The sequence below is a fragment of the Rhinoraja longicauda genome, chromosome 26 (assembly GCF_053455715.1).
Source record: "Rhinoraja longicauda isolate Sanriku21f chromosome 26, sRhiLon1.1, whole genome shotgun sequence".
NCBI classification, from domain to species: domain Eukaryota; kingdom Metazoa; phylum Chordata; class Chondrichthyes; order Rajiformes; family Arhynchobatidae; genus Rhinoraja; species Rhinoraja longicauda.
The window spans coordinates 15,427,811-15,455,053 of NC_135978.1; the positions used below are offsets into that span (position 1 = coordinate 15,427,811).

At 42.4% G+C, this 27,243-nt stretch overlaps 1 protein-coding gene across 10 annotated transcripts in view; it reads left to right on the forward strand.

Moving 5' to 3' along the window:
• The first annotated feature begins 14,044 nt into the window (after positions 1-14,044).
• The window catches only part of LOC144606296 (general transcription factor II-I-like), a 139,953-nt gene continuing 126,754 nt past the window's right edge, over positions 14,045-27,243 (forward strand). For 6 of the 10 annotated variants that reach the window (XM_078422250.1, XM_078422255.1, XM_078422257.1 and 3 more), the window contains exons 1-2: positions 14,045-14,168; positions 16,287-16,347. The gene's annotated coding sequence lies outside the window, so the exon portion shown is untranslated. Of the gene's footprint in view, positions 14,169-14,299; positions 14,419-14,493; positions 14,705-14,760; positions 15,030-16,286; positions 16,348-27,243 lie in introns of those variants that run through there. The other 4 variants (XM_078422252.1, XM_078422251.1, XM_078422253.1 and 1 more) reach the window with 4 other exon arrangements.

The following is a 27,243-nucleotide window of genomic DNA, read 5'->3' on the forward strand; positions in this document are numbered from 1 at the left end:
CTGATTCATTGAGTTCCTCCAGCACTTTGTTGTTTGCTCCTGCACAAAGTATATGGATAGCAGGGGATTGCGAGGCTCAGGAGTTAGGTAGCAAACAGAATGTATGAGATGCATTTTTAAAGAAATTTAAGCAAAATGCACTGATATACTACTTTCATATTAGTAAATAAATGTAAGCTTGGTTGACATTAAAAAAATAGGATGAAAATGATAAAAATCACATGTTCCATGGGGAATTGCAGAAATATTAAATAATCATACTGCTTTTGTATTTTCTGGGGAAGTAAATCTAATGGACATTGTTCAAGAAAATGCATATTGAGAAACATTTCATGGGGCAATATTAAAATCTGGCTGATGCCTTGGTTTTACCAAGTTTTGGGCAGAAACATTTATCATTTGGATTGTAAGAGATGTGAATCGTGCCTTTGAGAATGACCGGTGATGCTGAAGCCAGGAAAAGCCCTCATTGTGAAGCTTAACTGTTGGTCATAATGTCTTCATAAATTCATTAATGTACAGTCTATACATAATAAAAGGGGTAATGGTTTGTTTGCAAGACAGAATACTTATTCTGTACACATATTGAGTCTCCATGCACCTGCGACAGGCTGCTTTGTTCAGTCGGTGTCATTGTTATATTGTTGCTAGCAGGCATGTCACATGATTCTCCTGTCCAACTCAATCACAATAAGGAACAAAAAAAACTGCCGATGCTGAAATTCCAATCCAAACCGGGGAATGCTGAAAACACTTAGTGGGGTTTGTGGAGAGAGAAACAGAATCAATGTTTGAGGTCAATGATCCTTCGTCAGAACTGGAAAAGTGAGACACAAACCTGCTCTAAGTTGCAGTGAGGGGGATGGTTGGACAGAACAGAAGGAATGTCTGTGATAGGGTGCAAACCAAGGTTGTCAAGGCAACCATTACGTTGAATACTGGTAGTGAGAGAGAGAAAAGAAGAAACAAAGCAACAAATTGTAAAGAAATTGTCCAGCAACGTTTGTGGAGGGCGTCAAAAGTACAGACTTGAGGCAGGAGAAAGGGGTTGAAAGGGAAAGATACATCAGCCATGATCGAATGCCAGAGTAGACTCGATGGGGAGAATGGCCTCATTCTGCTCCTATGCCTTATGGTCTTATTTAGTTTAGTTTAGAGAAACAGCGCAGAGACAGGCCCTTTGGCCCACTGAGTCCGCACTGACCAGTGATCCCCGCACACCAACACTGTCCTACGGGAAAATTTGCATTTATACCAAGCCAATTAACCTACAAACCGGTAGGTCTTTGTAGGTTGCCAAAGATCTCGGAGAAAACCCACGCATTTACGGGGAGAATGTACAATCTGTGTACAGATAGCACCCGTAGTCGGGATCAAACCCGGGTCTCTGTCGTCGTAAGGCAGCAACTCTGCTTCCGCGCCACCATGCCGCCCAGAGGAGAGAAGGAAAAGGGCTGGGTATTAGAAATTATTAGACAATAGACAATAGACAATAGACAATAGGTGCAGGAGTAGGCCATTCAGCCCTTCGAGCCAGCACCGCCATTCAATGCGATCATGGCTGATCACTATCAATCAGTACCCCGTTCCTGCCTTCTCCCCGTACCCCCTCACTCCGCTATCCTTAAGAGCTCTATCCAGCTCTCTCTTGAAAGCATCCAACGAACTGGCCTCCACTGCCTTCTGAGGCAGAGAATTCCACACCTTCACCACCCTCTGACTGAAAAAGTTCTTCCTCATCTCCGTTCTAAATGGCCTACCCCTTATTCTCAAACTGTGGCCCCTTGTTCTGGACTCCCCCAACATTGGGAACATGTTATCTGCCTCTAATGTGTCCAATCCCCTAATTATCTTATATGTTTCAATAAGATCCCCCCTCGTCCTTCTAAATTCCAGTGTATACAAGCCCAATCACTCCAGCCTTTCAACATACGACAGTCCCGCCATTCCGGGAATTAATCTAGTGAACCTACGCTGCACGCCCTCCATAGCAAGAATATCCTTCCTCAAATTTGGAGACCAAAACTGCACACAGTACTCCAGGTGCTGTCTCACCAGGGCCCGGTACAACTGTAGAAGGACCTCTTTGCTCCTATACTCAACTCCTCTTGTTACGAAGGCCAACATTCCATTGGCTTTCTTCACTGCCTGCTGAACCTGCATGCTTCCTTTCATTGACTGATGCACTAGGACACCCAGATCTCGTTGAACTCCCCCTCCTCCTAACTTGACACCATTCAGATAATAATCTGCCTTTCTATTCTTACTTCCAAAGTGAATAACCTCACACTTATCTACATTAAACTGCATCTGCCATGTATCCGCCCACTCACACAACCTGTCCAGGTCACCCTGCAGCCTTATTGCATCTTCCTCACAATTCACACTACCCCCCAACTTAGTATCATCTGCAAATTTGCTAATGGTACTTTTAATCCCTTCGTCTAAGTCATTAATGTATATCGTAAATAGCTGGGGTCCCAGCACCGAACCTTGCGGTACCCCACTGGTCACTGCCTGCCATTCCGAAAGGGACCCATTTATCCCCACTCTTTGCTTTCTGTCTGTTAACCAATTTTCTATCCATGTCAGTACCCTACCCCCAATACCATGTGCCCTAATTTTGCCCACTAATCTCCTATGTGGGACCTTGTCGAAGGCTTTCTGAAAGTCGAGGTACACCACATCCACTGACTCTCCCTTGTCAATTTTCCTAGTTACATCCTCAAAAAATTCCAGTAGATTTGTCAAGCATGATTTCCCCTTCGTAAATCCATGCTGACTCGGAACGATCCCGTTACTGCTATCCAAATGCTCAGCAATTTCGTCTTTTATAATTGACTCCAGCATTTTCCCCACCACTGATGTCAGACTAACTGGTCTATAATTACCCGTTTTCTCTCTCCCTCCTTTCTTAAAAAGTGGGATAACATTTGCTATTCTCCAATCCACAGGAACTGATCCTGAATCTATAGAACATTGAAAAATGATCTCCAATGCTTCCACTATTTCTAGAGCCACCTCCTTAAGTACTCTGGGATGCAGACCATCAGGCCCTGGGGATTTATCAGCCTTCAGTCCCATCAGTCTACCCAAAACCATTTCCTGCCTAATGTGGATTTCCTTCAGTTCCTCCATCACCCTAGGTTCTCCAGCCCCTAGAACATTTGGGAGATTGTGTGTATCTTCCTCAGTGAAGACAGATCCAAAGTAACGGTTTAACTCGTCTGCCATTTCTTTGTTCCCCATAATAAATTCCCCTGCTTCTGTCTTCAAGGGACCCACATTTGCCTTGACTATTTTTTTCCTCTTCACGTACCTAAAAAAAACTTTTGCTATCCTCCTTTATATTATTGGCTAGTTTACCCTCGTACCTCATCTTTTCTCCTCGTATAAATTCAATATATGCACAGAAGCATAGCCACTGTCTCATACTGCCAAGGACCTGGTTCAATCCTACCCTATGGTGTTGGTGTGGGGTTTGCATGTCCTCCTAGTGACCATGTAGATTTTCTTTGCACATTCTAGTTTTCTCCTACATCTTAAGGTTGATAGGTTAATTTGTCACTGTAAGTTGCCCTTAATGTGAAGGTGAGTGATAGAATCCTGGAGTAATGGGGAGAGCGTGACGCTTGATAAGAACTTGGGAAGAATAACACATGGAATTAATTAGGATTAGCATAAAAGGATAGTTAATGGATGGCAGGGATTTGTTGGGCCAAAGTGCCTGTTTTCATATTTCTCTTTGATTCGATAACTTTGCCTATCATGTACTCAGACAGAGGATGCGGTGCTATTTCCTTGAGTTTGCCGTGAACAATGTAGGATGGCTAAAATCAGATACAGTGGAAGTGGGACAGAAACTTGACATGACAGATGACAGGAAACTCGGGTCATCTTGTGCACTAAACTGAGGTGCTCTGCAAAGTAGTTACGCAATCTGTTTGGTTTCATAATTATAGAGCACATCGTGAGCATTGAATGCAATGCATTAAAATAGAAGTGCAAGTGAACTGTTCACCTGGAAGGACGATTTGCATTCCTGCCAGGGGGACACAGAGTAGGTAAATGAAGAGGTGTTGTACTTTGCGCAGTTGCAAGGAAAATGTCGTGGGTAGGGGTATGGTTGTTGTAGATGGAAAAACAAGCCAGGGAATGGCTGACGAAACAGTCCCTCTGAAATGTCAGTAAAGGGGAAGGGAATATGTATCTGGCACTGCAATCCCATTGAAGCTTGATATGGAGGATGATCTGTTGAATGAGGAGGCTGGCGGGTGGAAGGTAGGAAAGGTGGAATCCCTATCCTTGTTCTAACAAGGAGGTTGAGAGCAGAAGTGTGGGAAATGCCACAATTAAAGAGAATTGAAGACCCCTCAAAGTTGTGGAAAATCTTATCATTAGAACAGTGTGAGAGGGGAACTGGGAGAATGGAATGGAGTCCTTACAAGAAGCAGGGTGTGAGAAGTAGAGTCAAAATAGCTCTTGTGTATTACAATTGTATATATCTCAATGTGTAGCAGACTACCTTGCATACTATCTTGATGACACCTCTTATGAGGACTTTGTTCCATTATCCTAGTTTCCTCATGCCCATTCTGATGATGAGGCTTTCACAGCAGTGTGTTTGAGATATATATTTTTTTTATCTTACCCGTGGCTTCCCTTCTTCCATAGTTAACTGGGTTCTCAACTACATTCCTTCTGCAAATTACTAGTTGGCTGAACCATCTTATCAACCACTCCACACTTTCTCTTGCAACCATGAAAGGACACAACACCTGTTCTCTTGCCTCCTCCCTTCTCACCACCCAGAGAACCATACAGTCTTTGGTCGCATCGCAGTAATTCATTTACACTTCTTCCAATGTGGTGTCATCCATCCAATGTTCATGATTTGGCCTCCTCTACATTGAAGAAACACATTGGGTAACTGCTCTACAGAACACTTCTGTTCAGTTTGCAAAATAAACTCTAGCTTCCAGGAGTAGCCACTAAAGGATGCATTGAAACTCTATGCAGCCAGTGCAAAAGCTGTGTGGTGACAGCTGCAATGTGAGGTCCTGCTGTAACTGAACACTGAGGGGCTGGGTCTTCTCTGACCAGCACCCAATGGGTGTATTAATCAAAGAGCCCACATGAGTGGCTTTGGTGCTTTGTAAATATAAATTATTGGTTTGATGATACAATGAATGTATTGACTGTATAAAAAGACACATGCTTATTATTGATTGATTCTTTAATATCACATATGACATGTCAAAGTGAAATTCTTTGTTTTACTTACCATACACAAAATAAGCAAAGTGTCGCCATGTATAAAGCGCCGACAAAGTTACAAATGTTCAATGTAGTCCCCAATGGTCCCTCTTAGTTCTCGATGCTCCCCCCCCTTCCCTCCCGCCCACGCTGAGTTCCTCTTTGTTCTCGGCAGCTGGGTCCCTCTTTGTTCTCTCTTACATTTCTTGTATTTATTTTTTAAATTAAATAAAACGTTGAAACTGTGTCCAATTCCCAATAACTAATGTAGGAGAATGAAGACTGCCATGTCATTAGCCTCTTGTATTGTTCTGATGATATCAAATGTAGGCTTAAGTAAAAACACTTCATCTTCTGTCTGGGCACCTGAGCAGTTTATGTTGAATTCAACTTTTTCAGATTTCAGCTTTTTTTTAAACTATAGAATGGGAAAGTCATAGCGTGAAGGCTTTAGATGGGTTGCAATTCCTCAAAAGTGTTCAGGAGAGTTTTCTTAAGCAGTATATGGAGGCCCCCACACATGAGAGGGCAATGCTGTATCTAGTATTGGGAAATTGGGAAGGGCAAGTTAATGAAGTGTGTGTTGAGGAGCCTTTTGGGACCAGTGACCACAGTTCGATTAGGTTTAAGATAGTTGTGGATAGGGATGGAGACGGTCCATGTGTTAAAATGCTCAACTGGGGTAAGGCCAACTTTGAGGGTATGAGAGAAGATCTCACACAAGTTGACTGGAGCAGGTTATTTGAGGGGCAAGGAACATCGGCCAAATGGGATGTTTTTAAAAGTGTGCTGACGAAAGCTCAGGATGTGTACATCCCCATTAGAGTGAAGGGCAAAGCAGGCAAACGTAAGGAAGCTCGGCTGATGAGAGACATTGAGTCGTTAGTCGAAATCAAGAAGGATGCATGGGACAGGTATAGGCAGCTGGGATCAAGTGCATCCCTGGAGGAGTTTCAGGAACTAAGGAGTAAACTAAAAAAGGAAATGAGAAGGGCAAAAAGGGGCCAGGAGATAGCTCTGGCGGTTAGCATTAAGGTCAATCCCAAAAGATTTTATAAATACATAAATACATAAGGGGGAACAGGGTAACTAGAGAGAGAGTGGGACCTCTCAGGAATCAAAGCAATCACCTCTGTGTGGAGCCAATATGACAATAGACAATAAACAATAGGTGCAGGAGTAGGCCATTCGGCCCTTCGAGCCAGCACCGCCATTCAATGTGATCATGGCTGATCATTCACAATCAGTACCCAGTTCCTGCCTTCTCCCCATACCTCCTGACTCCGCTATCTTTAAGAGCTCTATCTAGCTCTCTCTTGAAAGCATCCAGAGAATTGGCCTCCACTGCATTCCGAGGCGGAGAATTCCACGTATTTACAACTCTCTGACTGAAAACGTTTTTCCTCATCTCCGTTCTAAATGGCCTACCCCTTATTCTTAAACTGTGGCCCCTGGTTCTGGACTCCCCCAACATTGGGAACATGTTTCCTGCCTCTAATGTGTCCAATCCCTTAATAAGATCCCCTCTCATCCTTCTAAATTCCAGTGTATACAAGCCTAGTCACTCCAGTCTTTCAACATACGACAGTCCCGCCATTCCGGGAATTAACCTAGCGAACCTACGCTGCACGCCCTCAATAGCAAGAATATCCTTCCTCAACTGCAGAAGGACTTCTTTGATCCTATACTCAACTCCTCTTGTCATAAAGGCCAACATGCCATTAGCTTTCTCCACTGCCTGCTGTACCTGCATGCTAACTTTAAAAGTGACTGAATAAGGACACCCAGGTCTGTTTGTACTTCCCCATTTCCTAACTTGACGCCATTCAGATAATAATCTGCTTTCCTGTTCTTTCCACCAAAGTGGATAATCTCACATTTATCCACATTGAACTGCATCTGCCATGCATCTGCCCACTCACACAACCTGTCCAAGTCACCCTGCATCTTCGTAGCATCCTCCTCACAGTTCACACTGCCACCGAGCTTTGTGTCATAGGACTCACTTTGAGCCACAGGAGATGGGCAAGATCCTAAATGAGTATTTCTCCTCTGTATTTACCGAGGAGAAAGACAGGACGGAAGTTGGAGCAGTCACTGGAAGTGTCTTGAGAGCAGTCAGGGTTACCGTCAAAGAAGTACTGAAGTTACTGTCGTGTTTGAAGGTAGACAAATCTCCAGGACCTGATCAGATATATCCAAGGACATTGCGGGAAACTAGAGAGGAAATTGCGGGAGCCCTGGTTGAAATGTACGAGTCGTCCTTGAATACAGGAAGGCGTTCGACAAGGTTCCGCATGGTTGCTCTGGAACGTTAGATCGCATGGGATCCAAGAAGAAATAGCTAAATGGATAGCAAATTGGCTCCATGGAAGGAAGCAGAGGGTGATGGTGGAAGGCTGCTTCTCGGACTGGAGGCCTGTGACTAGTGGTGTGCCTCAGGGTACGGTGCTGGGCCCATTACAGTTTGTCATCTACATCAATGATTTGGATGGGAACACACAGGGCAAGATTAGCAAGTTTGCTGATGATACAAAAGTTAGTGGTTTTGCAGGTAGTGAAGATGGTTGTGAAAGATTGCAGCAGGATCTGAATCGATTGGCCAGGTGGGCAGAGGAATGGTTGATAGAATTTAATACAGAAAAGTGTGAGGTGTTGCATTTTGGAATGTTGAACAAGGGCAGGACCTACACAGTAAATGGTAGGCCTCTGGGTAGTGTTGTGGAGCAGAGGGATCTAAGAGTAAAAGGTTCCTTCAAGGTCGAGTCGCAGGTAGATAAGGGGTCAAAAAGGCTTTTGGCACTTTGGCCTTCATCAGTCAGAGTACTGAGTATAGATGTTGGGAGGTCATGTTGCAGTTATATAAGACTTTGATGAGACCGCATTTAGAATATTGTGTTCAGTTCTGGGCACCATGTTATAGGAAAGATATTGTCAAGCTTGAAAGGTTTCAGAAAAGATTTATGAGGATGTTGCCAGGACTAGAGGGTGTGAGCTATAGGGAGAGGTTGAGTAGGCTGGGTCTCTATTCCATGGAGTGCAGGAGGATGAGGGGAGACCTTATAGAGGTATACAAAATCATGAGAGGAATAGATTGGGTAGATGCACAGAGTCCTTTGTCCAGAGTAGGGGAATCGAGGACCAGAGGACATAGGTTCAAGGTGAAGGGGAAAAGATTTAATAGGAATCCGAGGGGTAACTTTTTCACACAAAGGGTGGTACAAGCTGCCAGAGGAGGTAGTTGAGGCTGGGACTATCCCAACATTTAAGAAACAGTTAGACAGGTACATGGATAGGACAGGTTTGGAGGAATATGGACCAAACCTGGGCAGGTGGGACTAGTGTAGCTGGAACATGTTGGCCGGTGTGGACAAGTTGGGTTGAAGGGCCTGTTTCCACTCTGCATCTTCTACGACTCTAAATGAATAAAATTATCTCTTTAACAAAAAAATGGACAGGTTTGGAGGGATATGGACCAAGCGCAGGCGCGTGGGACGAGTGTAGCTGGGGCATTGTTGGCCGGTGTGGGGGAATTGGGTCAAAGGGCCTGTTTCCACACTGTATCACTCTATGACTCTATAGATGTTGCTGGTATGTCAGTTTCAATTCGCTTCCTTTCTGCTCTCTCCTTGCCAGCCAGCAATGGTTACCTTGTAATATAGTAATGGTTGCTGTGACAACTTTGATCTGCATCCTATCAGATATTCCCCATGTTCTCTTTACCCCTCTCCCATAATGCAATTTGAACATTTTTCCAGTTCTGAAGGATCATTGACTGTGAAACATTGGCTGTTTCTCGCTCCATGGATGCTATTGGCCTGCTGTGTGTTCCTGGCATTTCCTATTTCTGTTTTGGATCAGCACTTGCTCATTCACATAGCTATACAGAGTATAACGTGACCAGCCATATGGATACGCTACATCGTTTCTATTTTTTATTGAAAAAATATTTTTATCCATACTCCTCTGCACTTTTACTTATGAGATTCAAGAAACATTGATACCTAGCACACTAATTGGCTTTCTTTTAAATGAACATCCAATGTCGACAAGCTGGATTTCACCTATTTTTGATGTGTTACTCTTGATGTTCGTAGCCTTAATATCCATTAGGGTCCCCACTAAAAAATTATGACATTGGCTAAAATAACTTCTAAACAGAATTATAATGGTTTCCACCGGCGCTGCTTTTTCTGTGACTGTAAGCACCACTTCAGCATATTGGCACCTCTAAAAGGTTAATTGTTATTTTCATTTTCCGGCAACGTGATACGTATGTTTATTATTTGTATGTACCAGCACCTTTTTGTCTATAAAAAATAATACTAGTTTATACTCAGACACATGCGCAAAAATGAGGCCATATTTAACTTCTGGCAATCTGTTCTGTACCAATCTGATAAAGGTATTAGTTCTATATTTACTGAAAGGTGACTGAGGGATCCTCATCAGCGACATGTGTTAGCAGAGAGAACCTGTGAATTGGAGGTAGGGGAAGGGGTGGGTTGCAGTAAACTACTAGGACTAGTAGTAAGTGACTATCTTACTGCTGAAACTATTACTACTGAATCTTACTACTACCCTGTCTGAAGAAGGGACTGACCCTTCTCTCCAGAGATGCTGCCTGTCCCACTGAATTACTCTAGCATTTTGTGTCTATTTTAAGTGGCTATAGTTGTTTCCTTCAAGTGTGAAAAACACCGCTTGGTGAAGCAGTGCATATATTAAATTTAATGTTCCCATTGAACATAATTAGAGTAAACCATTTCAATAAATGGATCAGAGATTCATGTTTGCTTGTTCCTTGAGAACAAGTTGTATGGCATTGTTTCCAGCCCAGAGGTTTCTGATCCAACCTGAGCGGCATTATTATGCCTCTAGCAATAGAGCATTGTCAATGGGCCACTTCTGCTTCTTGTATGAATATTTCAGCAGCTAATGGCTGAGGAAAACGCTTCCTGATAGTTTCATCACACTATATTAATGTTGAGAGGTGTCTGAGCAGCCTGCAGTCAATTCTGAAGTTACAAGGTCAGTTCCAAACCAACTGACCTGGTCCTTTGAATAGTGAGAAATGCAACAGTGATGAGCTAGCTTCCAGTTGTACGAAGACTATTCCACCATCCCAAAATGGTATATCTTGCTGCTTTGAATTTCAGTTTATATCTGGAAGGCTAGATATAGGTGTACAACCAATGGTGATGTCATTAGTGTGTGTCTGATGTCAGGAAAAGGTCAGCAAGGAAGTGCCAATTGCATAATGGGCATGATTTCACTTGAAATTATTACTTGTGCAAACTATTGTGGTAAAAAAAAATGTTGCAGAATTGGTGCATTAAAAATTAGTGTTATTTAATTTAACTTGTTATTGAAGATGGTCATTATCTGGCACTTTTGTGGCACAAATGTTACTTGCTACTTAGCCTGTGTCTGAATCATAAACAAGTCTTGCTGCATGTAGGCTTGGATAGCTTCATTTTCCAAACAGTTAAGAATGGAATTGAATATTTTACATTGACTAGTGAGTATTCCAATTCCTGACGTTATGATGGAAGGAAAGGTAACAAGAAGTGGTGTCAAGGTCCAAGATTGTTCGACCTAGAAAACCTACTCTTAGGAACTCTTGCAGTGATGGCCTGGGGCTAGGATGATTAGTCTGCAACCATCTTCCTTTGTTTGAGATATGACTCCAATCATTGTTTTCTACATCATGCCCGTTACCTCGGTTTTAATGAGGTTCATTATGACTTTTTGTGCAGACCAACATATTGGTTGTTAATCAATCAACATTTAAAAAAAAATACACAATTGCTGGAGTAACGCAGTGGATCAAGCAGCATCTCTGGAAGATATGGATAGGTGATGTTTCTGGCTGGACACGTCTTCAGACGTGAAGTCTAAAGAAGGGTCCTGACCAGAAACCTTGTCTGTCCATGTCTTCCAGAGATGCTGTCTGACTCACTGAGTTATTCAGGCACTTTGTGTCTTTTTTTGTAAATTAGCATTGCAATTCCTTGTAAATACATCTTTATTTGAGCAGATTTATGTATTTATCCCTATTAATACAAGCACACTTTGATTTAACAATTTTTATATTATGTGGGTAATAAACACTCTGGCGAACCTGGTGAATTTAAAAGGAGTGAAAAATATGTACGTTCTCCAGACTTCCACTTGCCAAAAGGTTTCCATGTTGCTGACCCTGTTGTTCCGGACCCCAATCCCAGCTCCAGCCACACACCAGGCCGACTGTCCAGACCCCAGTCCGAGCCGCACTTGAGCCCTCGCTCTCCCAACATACGCCACTTGGACTCTAGACCCTCGGCTCATATTCTACACTAATGAGGATGCCAAATGCTGAACGATCAGTATTTCTGAGCAGTCAAATGCTACATTTTATGGGGTTTTGTACTACATTGATAACGCTACTTGAAGATTTTTCTGAGGATTGCAACATTCCGCAATTAAACAACATTAAAATAAGGTTGAAAGTGATCACAGGAGAAAGTGAAATCATTATATTAAGAACTTTCACCTTGTTTGAGGATACCTTAACAAAGACAGTATTATTATAGAAAGTAATGTTGTAATGCAAATAGGTTTGTATATTGATATGACTACTGCTGCTACTCTTTTAGAGTAGATACTATACAATCCCAGCTCCTCATCGTCTAAATGAATTGCTGAACTATGAAGTCCTCCCTGCTGTTGTAATTTCTAATTGCCACTGCTTGTCTAGCTAACTAGTGTCTAGCCACTGCTCTTCACTTAGCCTAGGATTTGCAGAATGTTGGAAATGTTATCTTTCTTTTAGCAGCTGAAACACTTGGCTTTTCAAAACTGACAAGGCAATGGTGAAATATGAACATTGTAATGATAGCTGACTGAATAGTCTCATCTGCACACTTCAGACTTAGTTTTATAGCCTCAACTTTTCTGTTGCTCTCGAACTGAAATGAGCTATTTCTGTTACGTGTGATGGATAATAGTCTCTAGCGTTTTTCAATGCAATTTAATTGACACAGCAATCTTACATGCAAATTAAATGTCAGGTACGGTATGCTCGACGACTTTGATTGAATTCATTAATCTATGAGTTCAAACCTATCCCAGATGGTAAGATTTGAAATTGCAACATGAGGATAAGTTCCTTAATAAAATAGTGTTCTCACTAATTGTTTCCCCTTGCTTCTGGCTCTTTCTTCCAAATGCAGCTTTAATGCATCTCCAACAGATTTGGAGCAAAATAATTGTTCCAATCTTATTGAACAATGACGCAGCTAAATTCGGTACATGTAATAGTCCACTTAGAGGTTTTAAACCAATGAGGGTCCACGTGAGTAGCCACAGGGATACTCTTCAAACAAAACAGTGGTACAAACTCACCTAGCAATGACCAAGCGAGAGTTATTATCCTTCAACAATCTTGGAAGAAAATTAATTGGACATCCTTATCCTTGTGCTGAGCTGTAATAATTTCACAAATGCAGTAAGGGACAGACTTTGCATGTAAAAAAGACAGCTGTTTACTTGAATACAAGAATCTATATACAATAACCTATTTATACATGAAGTCTTTAAACTATTACAGATTGTTTACTCCATTCCATATTATTATTGCATTACTATAAAGCAGGCATAAGGTTTAGGTTAGGTTTATTATTAGGTTTATTATTATTGTCATGTGTGCAAAAATACAGTGAAATAATTTGTTTTGCATTCCACATCCAGGCAGATCATACTACACATACCTAAAGGTACAGAAAGAAAACAGGAAGTAGTATTTAGTGTTACAGCTGCATGGAAAGTTCAAATAAAAAAGTGCAAGGGGAACCACAAGGTAGGTTGAGAGATCAACAACTAGCATGTGAGGGGACTGTTCCAGAGTCTGATATAGCAGGAATTAAACTATGCTAGAGTCCGATGGTACATGCTTTCATACATTTGTAATAGCTCCCTGATAGGAGAGGGGAGAAGAGAGTATTTTTATATTATGTGGGTAATAAACACTCTGGCGAACCTGGTGAATTTAAAGGGAGTGAAAAATATGTGCGATCTCCAGACTTCCACTTGCCAAAAAGTTTCCATGTTGCTGACCCTGTTGTTCCAGACCCCAATCCCAGCTCCAGCCAGACACCAGGCCGACTGTCCAGACCCCAGTCCTAGCCGCACTTGAGCCCTCGCTCTCCCAACATACGCCACTTGGACTCTAGACCCTAGGCTCATATTCTACACTAATGAGGATGCCAAATGCTGAGCAGTCAGTGTTTCTGAGCAGTCAAATGCTGCATTTTCTGGGGTTTTGTGCTACATTGATAACGTTACTTGAAGACTTTTCTGAGGATTGTTGCATTCTGCAATTAAACAACATTAAAATAAGGTTGATAGTGATGACAGGAGAAAGTGAAATCATTATAAGAACTTTCACCTTGTTTGAGGATACCTTAACAAAGACAGTATTATTATAGAAAGTAATGTTGTAATGCAAATAAGTTTGTATATTGATATAGCTACTCAGTAATAATACTCTTTCACTCTCCATTTAGCAACAGGAGCTGCCATTTTTAATCCTGAGCACCATGCTGCACAAACTAAACAGAGACCGTTCTTATCTTTTTTTCCAATCAAGCACTAGGTATTAACTGCCCAAAATGTTCACCGTGCAACATTCTGGGGATTGTAGTTTGAGGGAGCTCTTTGGATGAAGGCGCGAAACGGGCTCAAACCCCCAAAGGACGACATTGCCCGGCATGCACTGGTGGCAGCACGCATGCGTTCCAACTTTTCGCACAGGCTGAAGGGAACAATAGGGACAAGGCTCCGTCAGCTGAGCTGTAGTTCGACTTGTGTGCGGGATTTTGGCTTTTTATTTGGGTGATTATTTTAAAGCACGAATATTATCTAGAGTTGAGGTAACTGAGAGCCGTGCAATGACATTGTGACTGATAATTGAATCCGCGTCCCCCCCCTCCCCTCTCTATTATTTCTTTCCTTTCTAGAATTTTCCATCGGCGGCTGATGGGAAATTTTCGGTATGTGTGTGCGTGCGCGCGCGTCGCCACTTTTCCTGCGACTGGTCTTCTGCGTTTTCTTCACAAACCCGTCAGCTCGGGTCAAATACCAGCATCACTTCGCGTGTTTTTTTTCCTCTCTCCGCTGCATGTGCGTACGGTACAACATTGACTGGGTTTAAAGCGAAGCGTTCGGGGGCGGCCGCCTGTTTGTATTTACCTGCCGGCGCGGCTGAGCGGGCGGACGCGAGGCTCCGCACTGTGGCTGTGCCGCTCGCGGCGGGCTGTGCTGCAGCGGGCGGAGGGATACCTCTCCTCTCCGCCATCGCATCCTCGCCACAGAAAATAACTTGCAGCCGAGGCTCCCCTGGTTAAAATTGCACTTGATTGAAATTTTAGGTGGATTGCATGCAGTCTCTCAACATTTTCTTCCCAGTGTAGGTTTGATACCGATGTACTTTGCGACCGTTTGGCGGCAGGATACACGAATCAATAGGCTTTTTTTTCCGCAATAACTGTTAACAACGTAACTTTATTTTTATTTTAATTGCGTTTACAATATTCAATGCTGAGTTGTTTGTAACCTTTAATGGCTTCGCGCGAGGTTGCTAAAACCTGCATTGTCGCGACCCCAAGGTGGTGGTTTTCGTGTAAACCTAACTTGTCGAGTGGTCCTGCGATTGACGGGCCAATGGATAATCCAGTGGCTCGGTCGGAGCTCCGGTGTGGCCATTCAGCTCCTGGGAGGCGGGGCGTCAATTAGTAAGTTAGGCTGAGGGAAAAACATTCTTGCAGAAGGGAGTGTAAAGTCGCTGGCGAATAAAAATGGAAGAATGAATCGTCATGTGCACGAATTTTTACCTCTCTCCGCATGAAGTTTGAATGATTATAATTATCAATTGTGCTAGAAACAGTTGATACTTTTTGTAGAGTGCTTGAACATATTGCATTAATTTTGAATTTTTATCAAAAATCACATTTTTGAATCGCTTGATAATATTTATAAACTAACAAGTAGATCAATACTATTTCAAAAATCTATGGTTAGAACTTAAAGATTAAACCTTATTGGTAAATTATGAAGATAATTTTGTAGTGCACGTGATTAAGGTGAAGTCACAAGAGACTGCAGATGCTGTAATCTGGAGCAAAACTGCTGGAGGAACTAAACGGGTCGAGCAGTATCTGTGAAGGCAAAATAATAATTAATGTATTGGCCTGAAATGACGATTATTTAAATGATAACACTGAATTTGTTTAAACTAGAAACCTGTCAATTCTTCTGTAGACATTAATTTTTGGAAAGTTCATGAAGAATGCCATTTGAATTGCAGACTTAGCAATAAAAAATATTCCTCCGTATCACCAGACTCAAGTTCCATATGCACTTGTGTATTGAAGAATTTTACATATATGTGAATGCACCTTTTTGACAGCAATGACAAATTCGTCTTCTGTTTTAGAGATCAAATAAACTCAAATGTGATGAATGCAGGATTGTAATTATTTTCTCCAGATAAATCATTATTGGAAGGAATTTAGGAACTTTGGGAATAGGGAAATAAAATGTTATTGAGGGATAAGTGATTTATAACAAATGTTCATTACCAAGTTAGCAATCAAAAGTGCTTGATTCATGATTTGAAGATGTTCAAATTTCACTATGGTTAGTGTCAAGAATGGGGACAATTGCCACTGTTTCTTAAGGAATATTCTTATCCATTCTGGCCTGGGTGTGACTTCAGACTGCCTTTGTGTTTGAAATGGCACACCGAGTCACTTAATTAAAAGAGAATAGACATTGTCTGGCAATAAATCTGGGCATTGCCAAAAACACCTTTACCTTGTAAGTGAATTAAAGAAAAGTACAATTTAAAGGTAAAAGTTGCACTTTTGATCATTTCCATATATGATTAGCATTTTTTAACAACAGTCTGTTGTGATGTTTATTAGCTTGGTATTTTCCATTATTTTGTGAACCTTGTAGGTCACGGTAATGCCTGTTTGACTTATTCATAGATCGGAAAAGGAGAGGAACTCTTATTACTGAGGACCCAAAACATTAGGAGGAAGAAAAAGAGTAAGTTTTAAAGTAACTTTGGGGAAGTAGGATTGCTTATGATATTTTTTAGTCACTATTGTTTGTAAGTGCCAAAACAAAAACACCTGTAGAATATATTGCCCATTGTGGGGTATGTTTTTCTTTCACTTTGCAGAGGTATGTCTGGATGGATGTTGATAAAAAACATTATCTTTGACCTTGCTCCCAGTTGCTAATGTGATATTTTATACAGTATTCAGTGTAAAAATGCATTGAATTTTTGGGTATTGAGACTTAATCTGCCCTTTTTCTTTAGTTATAAGGGAGCTAGTTTGAATGTTGAACAGCTATAAATTACCTTGCATTAATACATGCTTATCACCTGCAGATTAGATTTCTGTCGGTGCAAAATCCAAATTATTTATAGATAGTTGTGCCGTTTCCCATGTTTTTATAACCTTAATTATGCACATGGTGATTGATGAATTGAGGTACACTCTTTGTATTATGTTCGTATGTTTTAAATTTTAAACTAGAGAATCACTGATGGGTTATTTTAGAAGTTGACAAGCAGAAAAGGCCATCTGGAGGGAGGGAAGGGGGGAAAGAAAGTCTTGCAGGTGAAAAAACTGCTTGATGTAACCCCGCAGCAATAAGGTGCTATTGTCTCTTAAGAACACAGGCTCCCTACAGCAGGTCAATGGAAATTGCCAAGCAATTAATTATTTTGATACTTGTGCAGTGATATTCTATTAAACAATGTTTATTCACCTTAAGTATGTTTGATTGCATTAACAAAATAAGCCCACAGCTATTAAAAACCTTTATTCCTGTATTGAAATCTTGTGGGAAAACTTATTTTGTTATTGCAAGTCTGAAACACTCTAGCCACTACTCGCTGTTTGCCCATTGATACATTTGTTTTTATAAACCATCTTTCTGTAACATGAGGTTTAAGAATGAAACTATCAAGTTAAAGCAGAACAACCTGTATTTTGTAAACATGATAAAATATGTAGTGAATAGAGTAGTTTCCTGTGCTTGTTTAATTTATTTCTCTAAACGTTAGCTTACAAACCCAATCGGCTTCTTACATCTTTAGTTTGACACGTTTGGTTAAGAGTAAATATTTAAAGTTTAAATCGGTTAAATAAACCTTTAGTTGTGCTAGTTTTGCCTTTCTGTTAATATTGTAATGAGCATTCATTGATAATTAGATAAGTTGCAGTATTATTTGAATGGCCTATTAAAAATTGATGTTGACTGATGATCATAATGCATTATTGTGCTTGCATGTATCTTAATGGCTGTCAATTTTATATTGGGCACTTAAGTTATTCCATTTTGATATGCTCACATTGCTGTCAGGGACATGATACATTGAAGAGCTGTATTCCTTCTGGTCAAGGTACTTCCAGAATAATGTCTCAGAATTTAGTAACAATGATAATGAAGAATGAATTATATATTGTCAAGTCAGGGTTGTGTTTGACTAGGAGGGGATACTTTAGTTTATTACTGTTATGTATTGAGGTACAGTGAAAAGCTTTTGTTTGCTTCTTGTCCATTCAAAGAAAAGACTACACATGATTACAATCAGGCCGTCCACTGTGTACAGATAAAGGGTGTAACATTTAGTGCAAGGTAAAATCTAATTAAAGATAGTTCAAAGCAGGGCTGTGGAGTCAATACACAAAACATCCGACTCCTTGATTTCTTGTGTCCCCGACCCCATGTTAATGCTGTAGCGCTGGCGGCACGGGGCCAAGGTCAGGGCCGTCTTTACAGCATTATGGGCCCCGGGCAAAGCAGTGTACTGGGGCCCCTACGACAACTACTCACAGGAATAAAAATGTAAATGGTCGATAAAATTAAACACCCCCCTTTCCCCAGCACGCCCATTTCCCCCACTCTCTCTTCCCCCCCCACCACCAACCCCCACCCTTGCTGTCCCCCTCCCCAGTCCCACTCTGCCTCCTCCCACCCCCACTCTCTCCTCCCACCCTCCCCGTCGCCCCCACCGTTACTCTCCCCCACCAGCCCCCCCCCCCCCCCCCCCCCCCCCCCCCCCCCCCGTCGTGCTGGCGAAAAGCACTTACCGAAAAGCACTTAGTGATGGACTTAGGGTGCTACATTGTTGCGAAAAGCACTTACAGATCGCTGTGAGAAGCACTTAGGGATGGAAAAGCAAAGCACTTAGGGAGCTAATTGTTGCGAAACATCGCTGTGAGAAGCACTTGGGGATGGAAAATGTTGCGAAAAAAACACTGGGACCGAAAATGTTGCGAAAAAATCACTTATTGAACCTACATTTTTAAAGTAGTATTTATTTATTGCAAGTCACTTAACATACACAGATCAGTATGGGGCCCCTATGCTCGTGGGGCCCCGGGCAAGTGCCCATCAGGCCCATGCGTTAAGACGGCCCTGGCCAAGGTGAGTGGCACCCTCTCCCCTTCCCTGTCCCCCCGCCCACGGCCCCGGGAGACGCACCCCGCCAGGCAACGGTCTTCGTCAGTTGGAGAGGGTTGCCGCGCCCGCAGGATTGTCAGTTGGGGGAGGGTTGCCCCAGGAGAGGCCCGCAGGAGAGATTTGGACCCAACGGGTCTACTTGGTCTAGTAGAAATTAAAATTAAATGCATAGGTAGTTCAGTTTGCTACAAAAGTACATACCTAAAATCTATTAATAACTTGTCCTTAGGAACCGAATTGCTTCTGCCAGATCCTCTTTCATTGAAGCCCTTAAATCTGATTTAATTATTTTCAGTGCGGAGAACAGCCTCTCCATGCTGACCTGAGTGGGTGGCATGGCTGTTACTATTATAGCGGCAAATTTTACTATTTCTGGATAAGCAGGGATGACTTCTTGTACTGTAAGTTTAGATGAGCAATCATATTTCTCTACTACTTTTAAACCACCATGAAAATCTTGCTTAAATTCCATTAGTTTAATATCAAAAAGCTGCCTTCGCATTCGCACATTTAAACGGGAACGTTTTGCTCTCGACTGTTCAATTTTATCTAAATACTAGACCAAGTGGACCCGTTGGGCCCTTTCCTCGTAGAGGGGGAACAGGGAAGGGGAGAGGGTGTCGTCACTGAGTGAGCCCTGGACTCAAAGCCTGTATTGGTGTAGCACCCTCAAGCCCCCCCACTCAATCCCCCTTATCCCCCCTCCTCCCCCCACTGACCCACTCCATCCCCCCTACCCCACCCCCACTTGTCCCTCCCCTGCCCCCACTCCCCCAGCCCTGCCTCCACCCCAACGCTGACTGCCGACGTGCGAGTCTGCCGGGGCCGGGCGAGAGGCGAGGTGAGAGGGGAGGGGAGGTGAGAGGGGCGGCGAGTGAAGAGGGGACGACTGAGGCCGGGCGGGCGGCAGCCATCTTGTTTTGGCGAGTGAGGAGCAAATGAAGTTGAACGTGGAGCATTGTGACGTCAGACGCTGAGGAGTTTCAGGAAATGGGCTAGAAAGTGAATTTTTAAACTTTAAAATGTCTAGCTTTAAAAATGTAGCTTCAATTTGTTACATAATATGCCCAGGATAATGGAGAGTAACGTGGTGCAAAAATTATGACGCTACGGTGTACCGTTTTGGCTGCGCGGAGCACCAAAGTTATAGTGTGCACAAACACACATAGATATAGATATAGATTTTGCAAAATCTGACTTCATCATTTGAAGAGGATGATGATTTGGTACTCCCATGATCTTCATTTTGTGGTTCTTCTGACTTTTCAGGTAGTAGCCCTTTTATACGAACTGCAACTTCACAGAGGGCCTCTTTTTTAGCAATTTGATCTTCGCTCAACAAGATTCGGTTCATTGGATCTACGTAGTCAGCAGCTAATAAGATCCGATTTTCAAGTAGCAGACCCACTCTTTTCTTCATTGACGATACAATTCCTTCAGCAATTAATCCTCCAGCTTTGGATAGGTGAAATATTAAATTTTTCCACTCCCATAAGAATGTACCAGGAGTTAAATCCTCTGCTTGCAGCTTTTTGGTGACTGCATAAGGGTGAGCAAGCAGAGCTTCTAATTGTGATACCTCCCATCATTGACTTTCAGTCAGTAAGACCTTGGAATTAACAATGTCTTCTAGAAAGAGTTTTAGGTCAAGCAAACGCTTAACCATCATATATGTGCTGCGCCAACGAGTTGCTTAATCCAAAATAGCTCCGTTTCCTGCACGTTTCTGGAGGATAGCATCAATTTTAGAGGTCCTGGCTGCTGTGGCTACTTGCCTCCCCTTACCTATCAGAGTAGCTGCATGGCATTCTTTCAATCCATCTCTTATTGCTAGTTGCAATGTATGTACAGCACGACACATATGTTGGATTAGACAGAGCTGAGATGCCTCCTCAACAATATTATCTAAAGTTTCATGGTTCTGTTCTATTTCTGCTATTTTAGTTTCAGAATCTGCATCAGAGATCCCCCTTTCAGTAGTGACATTTTCTTCTTCAACTTTATTAATCTTTTTTATTGTGCTTGGCATATTTGAAGCATTATCAGTGACGATGCATAGAATCTGGTCTTAATTTCAAATCTTTCAAAATTTCTTCCACAAAGTTCTGGAGTAAAATGATGTCATGATGTGCCTTGGTGTCCTTTACTCCAAATGTCCGAGTTACTATTTTATTTTCATCAACAAATCTAGCATTGATGGTAAAATAGTTAACTCTGTGACGAGTGGTGGCATCCATTTTAATGAACAATAACCGCCCTTAAGAGTTTTTGGAAGCTTTTCCTTTTCATTCTCGGCTTCTTCAAGAATAAGTTTTCTGATACTCTCCCTTGCCAGAGAAACTCCTAGTTTCTTAGCCATTTCTCCATTTAGGCCTGGAAAGGCTGGTTGTGAAAATAAAGTTACGGCTATACCATTTCTTATAACAAGTTCGATAAGGTGTTTCTTAAACATTTCTGTGGTCATTGTTACAGTTACTTTGTCTGTAGTAATGAACCTTGTAAGTGAAGCTTGTCCAAGTTGTCCTTCAAGAGATTTTTTTTTGCTGACTTTAATTTAGTTGGACGTTTTACGTTTTTATGTTTTTCTCGGTCTAAGGTAACATGTGCTGTACTGGAGCTCCACCATCACTCTTATCCAGGGCTTGTCCCATTTTCAGCCCTCTTTATTACTATTAATTTACACAGACCCCGAGTAGTCTGAGCTGCTCAATTCACAAGAATCGATTCCAATTTTCACAGACCGCACAAAGTCTGATCTATTCAATTCACAGAATTCGTCATCTGGTGTTGTCTTCTTAAAGGATCTCGGCAGGGAACCAGATCATGTACCAATTTCTCTTTATTATGTATGCGGGAGTGGGAGAGCTACATTCTCGTTGCCCCTCGCGGTCCCACTCAATAGTATTGAGCAAAAACTGTACATTTATACCTGATTTTTCACAGGTTAATCACACAGTCAGTACATTCCTACGCACGTTTCCTCAGCACACCCCTCCACTAGCTCTTATCTTTCCTGGCACCAGTTCTGATCTTGTCTGGATCACACTTGTCTTTCAAAGTGGTTTGACTTGGCAATCGGGTGTCTTATCTTTTTTTAGTCCCAACATCCTGAAACTGTTTCTTTTGTCATGCATTAAAATGCAATTTCAGTTACTGCATTTTATCTTGTTTCCACATATTTCCTGCATGAGCTGTTCTTTAACCTTTTCAGTTCTAAACTCTTTCACTGACATAATTTACTTACCTTGACTAACTCACTTTAGTAGTCTCTATTCATTGGTAATAATTAAATAATTTGAGGAAACTTGTTTTAAGGAATTAGTGGGGTCAAGAGGATGCAGCCCCCCTTGTTAGTTTAGGTTAGGTTAAAGGGGGGGGGGGGTCAAGAGAACACAGCCCCCTGTTAGCTTAGGTTAGCCGGTGTTTACTATACTTTTACCTAAATGAGCCCTAACCTTTTTCTTTCATCTTTCAACCCCTTACTAACTTTTTAACCTAAAATATTGTGTCAAGCATCCCACTGAAAATAGAAATTATGTTTTGTATTGACGAAAAATTACCAAATTCTTTGACGCTTTGCCAAGACTAATGTTTACTGCTGTTGAGAAGGAATTAATCATCACTGATGATTTATTTTGCAGTAAATCATGAAAATTCATAATCTGTATTCATTTATAATATATTTCCCCATAAATGAATGACTAAATTTACCGTTTAAATTCAGAAATTATCCAGGCATGTTCCCAGGTGAAGGGAAATCAGCTGGTGATGGCGTTTGTTTATGTTTTGTTTCTCGTCGTTCTGCCGCCAGATGGCAGCACTGATGTGATTTCTCATTCTCTCAGGTGGAAGTAAAGAGTGCTGTATGTTTAAAAAGTGTTTTTTTCCCCCCCGATTTACGTAGTCTCTGAAATTTATGTTGAGGTCGGAGTCGGGACTTTTTTTCTGATTCCAGCAGCAACAAAATTGTTCCGACTCCACGCCTCTGACTCCACAGCCCTGGTTCAAAGGTGTCCAATAAGGGAGGGTCAGGGATGGGATATCAGGGCCATTCTCTAGCTGATGAGAGGACTGTTCAGTTGCCTGATAACAGCTGGGAAGAAACTTGCTGAATCTGGAGGTATGTGTTTTAAGACCTCTTGACCTCTCGTTTGATGGGAGAAGAGAGTGAATGGGGTGGGACTGGTTCTTCATTATGCTGGTGGCTTTGCGGTAGCTTAATGTGTGAATGGAGTCGATGGGAGGTTGGTTTGTGTGATAGTCTAGGCTGCATCCATAACTCTGCAATTTCTTGCAATCTTGGATGGAGCTGTTTCCAAACCATGCTGTGATCATCCCGATAAAATGCTTTCTACGGTGCTTCTTTAGAAGTTGGTGAGGGTTGTTGGGGACATGCTGAACTTCCTAAGCCTTCTAAGAAAGTGAAGGCGTTGGTATGCTTTCTAGGCCATGGCCTGGCTATAGGGGTGGTGACATTGCAATATGCCTGCTGTTCTTGGCCTATGGTGGTAGATATCATGGGTTAGGGGATTAAGTTGTAGTAACCTGAGTAAATAACTGCTATGAATTTGTAGATGATAAATACTAGCTGTGCTGTGTCATTGATGGCAGGGCTACAAATCTAATAGGTTGCTTTATTGAGGATGGTATCGAGCTGTTTGAATTTTGTTGGAGTTATGTTTATCCAAGCAAATGCAAAGTATTCTATTATGTTTCTGGTTTTACCTTTTTAGAAGGTGGTAAGGTTTAGGGGTGTCAAAGGATGGATCACTGCCTACACAATAATCATAATTTCATCTTCTCTAGCTACTATAGCTTGCGGTAGATCCAAATACATTTCTCCTCCAGTGGGAACATGCCAGGATAGTGATTCTGAAAGAAATGAATGGTAATGCTGTTGAATGTCAAAGGTAGATTGTTTGTATCTTTGAGGTGATGATCATTGCTTTGGTTAAGCTACATTGTTACAGCTTTGCATCTTTTTTCTTGGGTGGAATAAAGCGAAACTAAGCAAGATGAACAGCAAATAAAGAAAACTTTAAGTTAACTAACCCCATAAACAGCGAATTGTATCAAATTTCTTCAATCTTATCACAAATAGTCATGGTAGTGGAAAATTGATCAACTTAATTTGTTAAGGAATTGTGAATGGAATTGAATGTTGTGCAAATATCTGCTAAGTTTCTGCTTTTGACCTTTATAGTGGATGGAGGTCAAGATGGGCCAAGGAAACTGCCCTGAGGAACTCCTGCAGTGCTGACATGGACTAGATATTATTGACTTCCAACAAATACGATGATCTTTCTTTGTACAATAATCCAATGCACAATTTTCTCCCTGCTGCCATTCAACTTCAATTTTACCAAGGTTCCTTGCTCTCAATGAAACCAACTGTTCTTGACTTTTTTTGAAATTCAACAGACAGATTGAGAGTGTAGGGATTTGAGAATAATAGGCTGGCATTGTAGAAAACTGGAGAAGTTAGCCCTTGGGTTGGCAAGCTGTGTCTAGCGGGTCACTGCAGGGATTGGAGCTTAGGCCTCCCCTGTCATGACATGAAACGAAGTGGAAATGTGTCTGGTGAAGAGGATTGTTAAAAAGTTTCAAGCAGAAAGACAAATAATAAGTGTACAATAATGCAGGTGACCCCCATGTTACAGGGTTTGATTGCATTCTGACAAAAATGGTCCATAGCGACTTTATAATATGACTAGCAAAGCGGGCCCGTTGGGCCCGTCCCCACACCCCCCATTCTCTCCTCCCCCAGCCCCACTCTTACTCTCCAAGTGTGCCCGTTGGGCCCGTCCTCCTGATGTGTGTGTCAAGTGACCACTATAACTGTCTTTTTTTTTCTTCTTCCTAATCAGATGTGCAGCACTTTGGTCAACGTGGGTTGACTTGACTTGACTTGACTTGCAATAACAAAAAAGACTACTTGGAAACTTTTCGAAACAATGTAGCCGTCACAAGCTGAAGACTGAATCTGCACCGCAGCGCCCCCCTGAAAAGGGGGGGGGGGGCAGCGCTTTAAAACCTCTGTAACTTAAAAAACACGCGACCAAAGTAAATGAAAATATCACGGCCGATCGTTCGGGAGGTTGGCGATTAAGGCGGTGCGAAAACCGTTGCGTCACGGTTGACCGTTTTGCCGCAATCGCTGTTACGAATAAATATACACACGATATATTCAGGTCAAACCCAAAAAAAATAAATATATATATTCACAAGATCTGAGTTTTAATAGTATACTAGAACAAGTGTGCCCTTTCAAAGCGGGCCCGTTGGGCCCGACCCCACACCCCCCATTCCCTCCTCCCCCAGCCCCACTCTTACTCTCCAAGTGTGCCCGTTGGGCCCATTCTCCTGATCTGTGTCTGTCATGTGACCACTATAACTGTCTTTTTTTTTCTCTTCCTAATCAGATGTGCATTTCTTCCTAATCAGATGTGCAGCACTTTGGTCAACGTGGGTTGTTTTTAAATGTGCTATACAAATAAAACTGACTTGACTTGACTTGACTTGACTTGCAATAACAAAAAAGACTACTTGGAAACTTTTCGAAACAATGTAGCCGTCACAAGCTGAAGACTGAATGCACTGCAGCGCCCCCCTGAAAAGGGGGGGGCAGCGCTTTAAAACCTCTGTAACTTAAAAAATACGCGACCAAAGTAAATGAAAATATCACGGCCGATCGTTCGGGAGGTTGGCGATTAAGGCGGTGCGAAAACCGTCGCGTCACGGTTGACCGTTTTGCCGCAATCGCTGTTACGAATAAATATGCACACGATATATTCAGGTCAAACCCAAAAAAAATAAATATATATATATTCACAAGATCTGAGTTTTAATAGTATACTAGCAAAGCGGGCCCGTTGGGCCCGTCCCCACACCCCCCATTCTCTCCTCCCCCAGCCCCACTCTTACTCTCCAAGTGTGCCCGTTGGGCCCGTCCTCCTGATCTGTGTATGTCAAGTGACCACTATAACTTTCTTTTTTTTTCTTTCCTAATCAGATGTGCAGCACTTTGGTCAACATGGGTTGTTTTTAAATGTGCTATACAAATATAATTGACTTGACTTGACTTGACTTGCAATAACAAAACAATCAGTGCTTTTCTGGAAACTTTTCGAAACAATGTAGCCGTCACAAGCTGAAAACTAAATCCTTTTCTGGAAACTTTTCGAAACAATGTAGCCGTCACAAGCCACAAGCTGAAAACTAAATCTGCACCGCAGCGCCCCCCTGAAAAAGGGGGGGGGGGGGCAGCGCTTTAAAACCTCTGTAACTTAAAAAATACGCGACCAAAGTAAATGAAAATATCACGGCCGATCGTTCGGGAGGTTGGCGATTAAGGCGGTGCGAAAACCGTCGCGTCACGGTTGACCGTTTTGCCGCAATCGCTGTTACGAATAAATATGCACACGATATATTCAGGTCAAACCCAAAAAAAATATATATATATATTCACAAGATCTGAGTTTTAATAGTATACTAGCAAAGCGGGCCCGTTGGGCCCGTCCCCACACCCCCCATTCTCTCCTCCCCCAGCCCCACTCTTACTCTCCAAGTGTGCCCGTTGGGCCCGTCCTCCTGATCTGTGTATGTCAAGTGACCACTATAACTTTCTTTTTTTTTCTTTCCTAATCAGATGTGCAGCACTTTGGTCAACATGGGTTGTTTTTAAATGTGCTATACAAATATAATTGACTTGACTTGACTTGCAATAACAAAACAATCAGTGCTTTTCTGGAAACTTTTCGAAACAATGTAGCCGTCACAAGCTGAAAACTAAATCCTTTTCTGGAAACTTTTCGAAACAATGTAGCCGTCACAAGCCACAAGCTGAAAACTAAATCTGCACCGCAGCGCCCCCCTGAAAAAGGGGGGGGGGGGGGCAGCGCTTTAAAACCTCTGTAACTTAAAAAACACGCGACCAAATTAAATGAAAATATCACGGCCGAGCGAGCGCGAGATTGGCGATTGAGGCGGTGTGAAAACCGTCGTGCTACGGTCCGCCGTTTTGCTGCAATCGCTGTTACGAATATATCAGGCCAAACCACAAAAAAAAATATACACAAGATCTGAGTTTTAGTATTATACTAGACAAAGTGGGCCCGTTGGGCCCATTCCCCACTCCCCCATTCTCTCGTCCCCCATCCCCACTCTTACTCTCCCCACACTCTCCCCTTTGGCCCGTCCATTGTATCCGGGAGGGGGTGAGGGAGTGAAGGGGGGAGGGAGGGAGAGGGAGGTTTGGGGGAGGGAGTGGTGGAGGGAGGGATGTGTTGAGGATGGAGGGTGGAGGGAGGGGGGGAGGGCGATGAGAGATGGGGTGGTATTTGTGGAGGGAGGGGGGAGAGGGGAGGGGAGGGATATGGACCTCCCCTTTTCCCAGTACCCCTCTTTCCCCCGTACCCCTCTTTCCCCCACCACCAATTCCCCTCCGCACTACCCCTGTTGCCC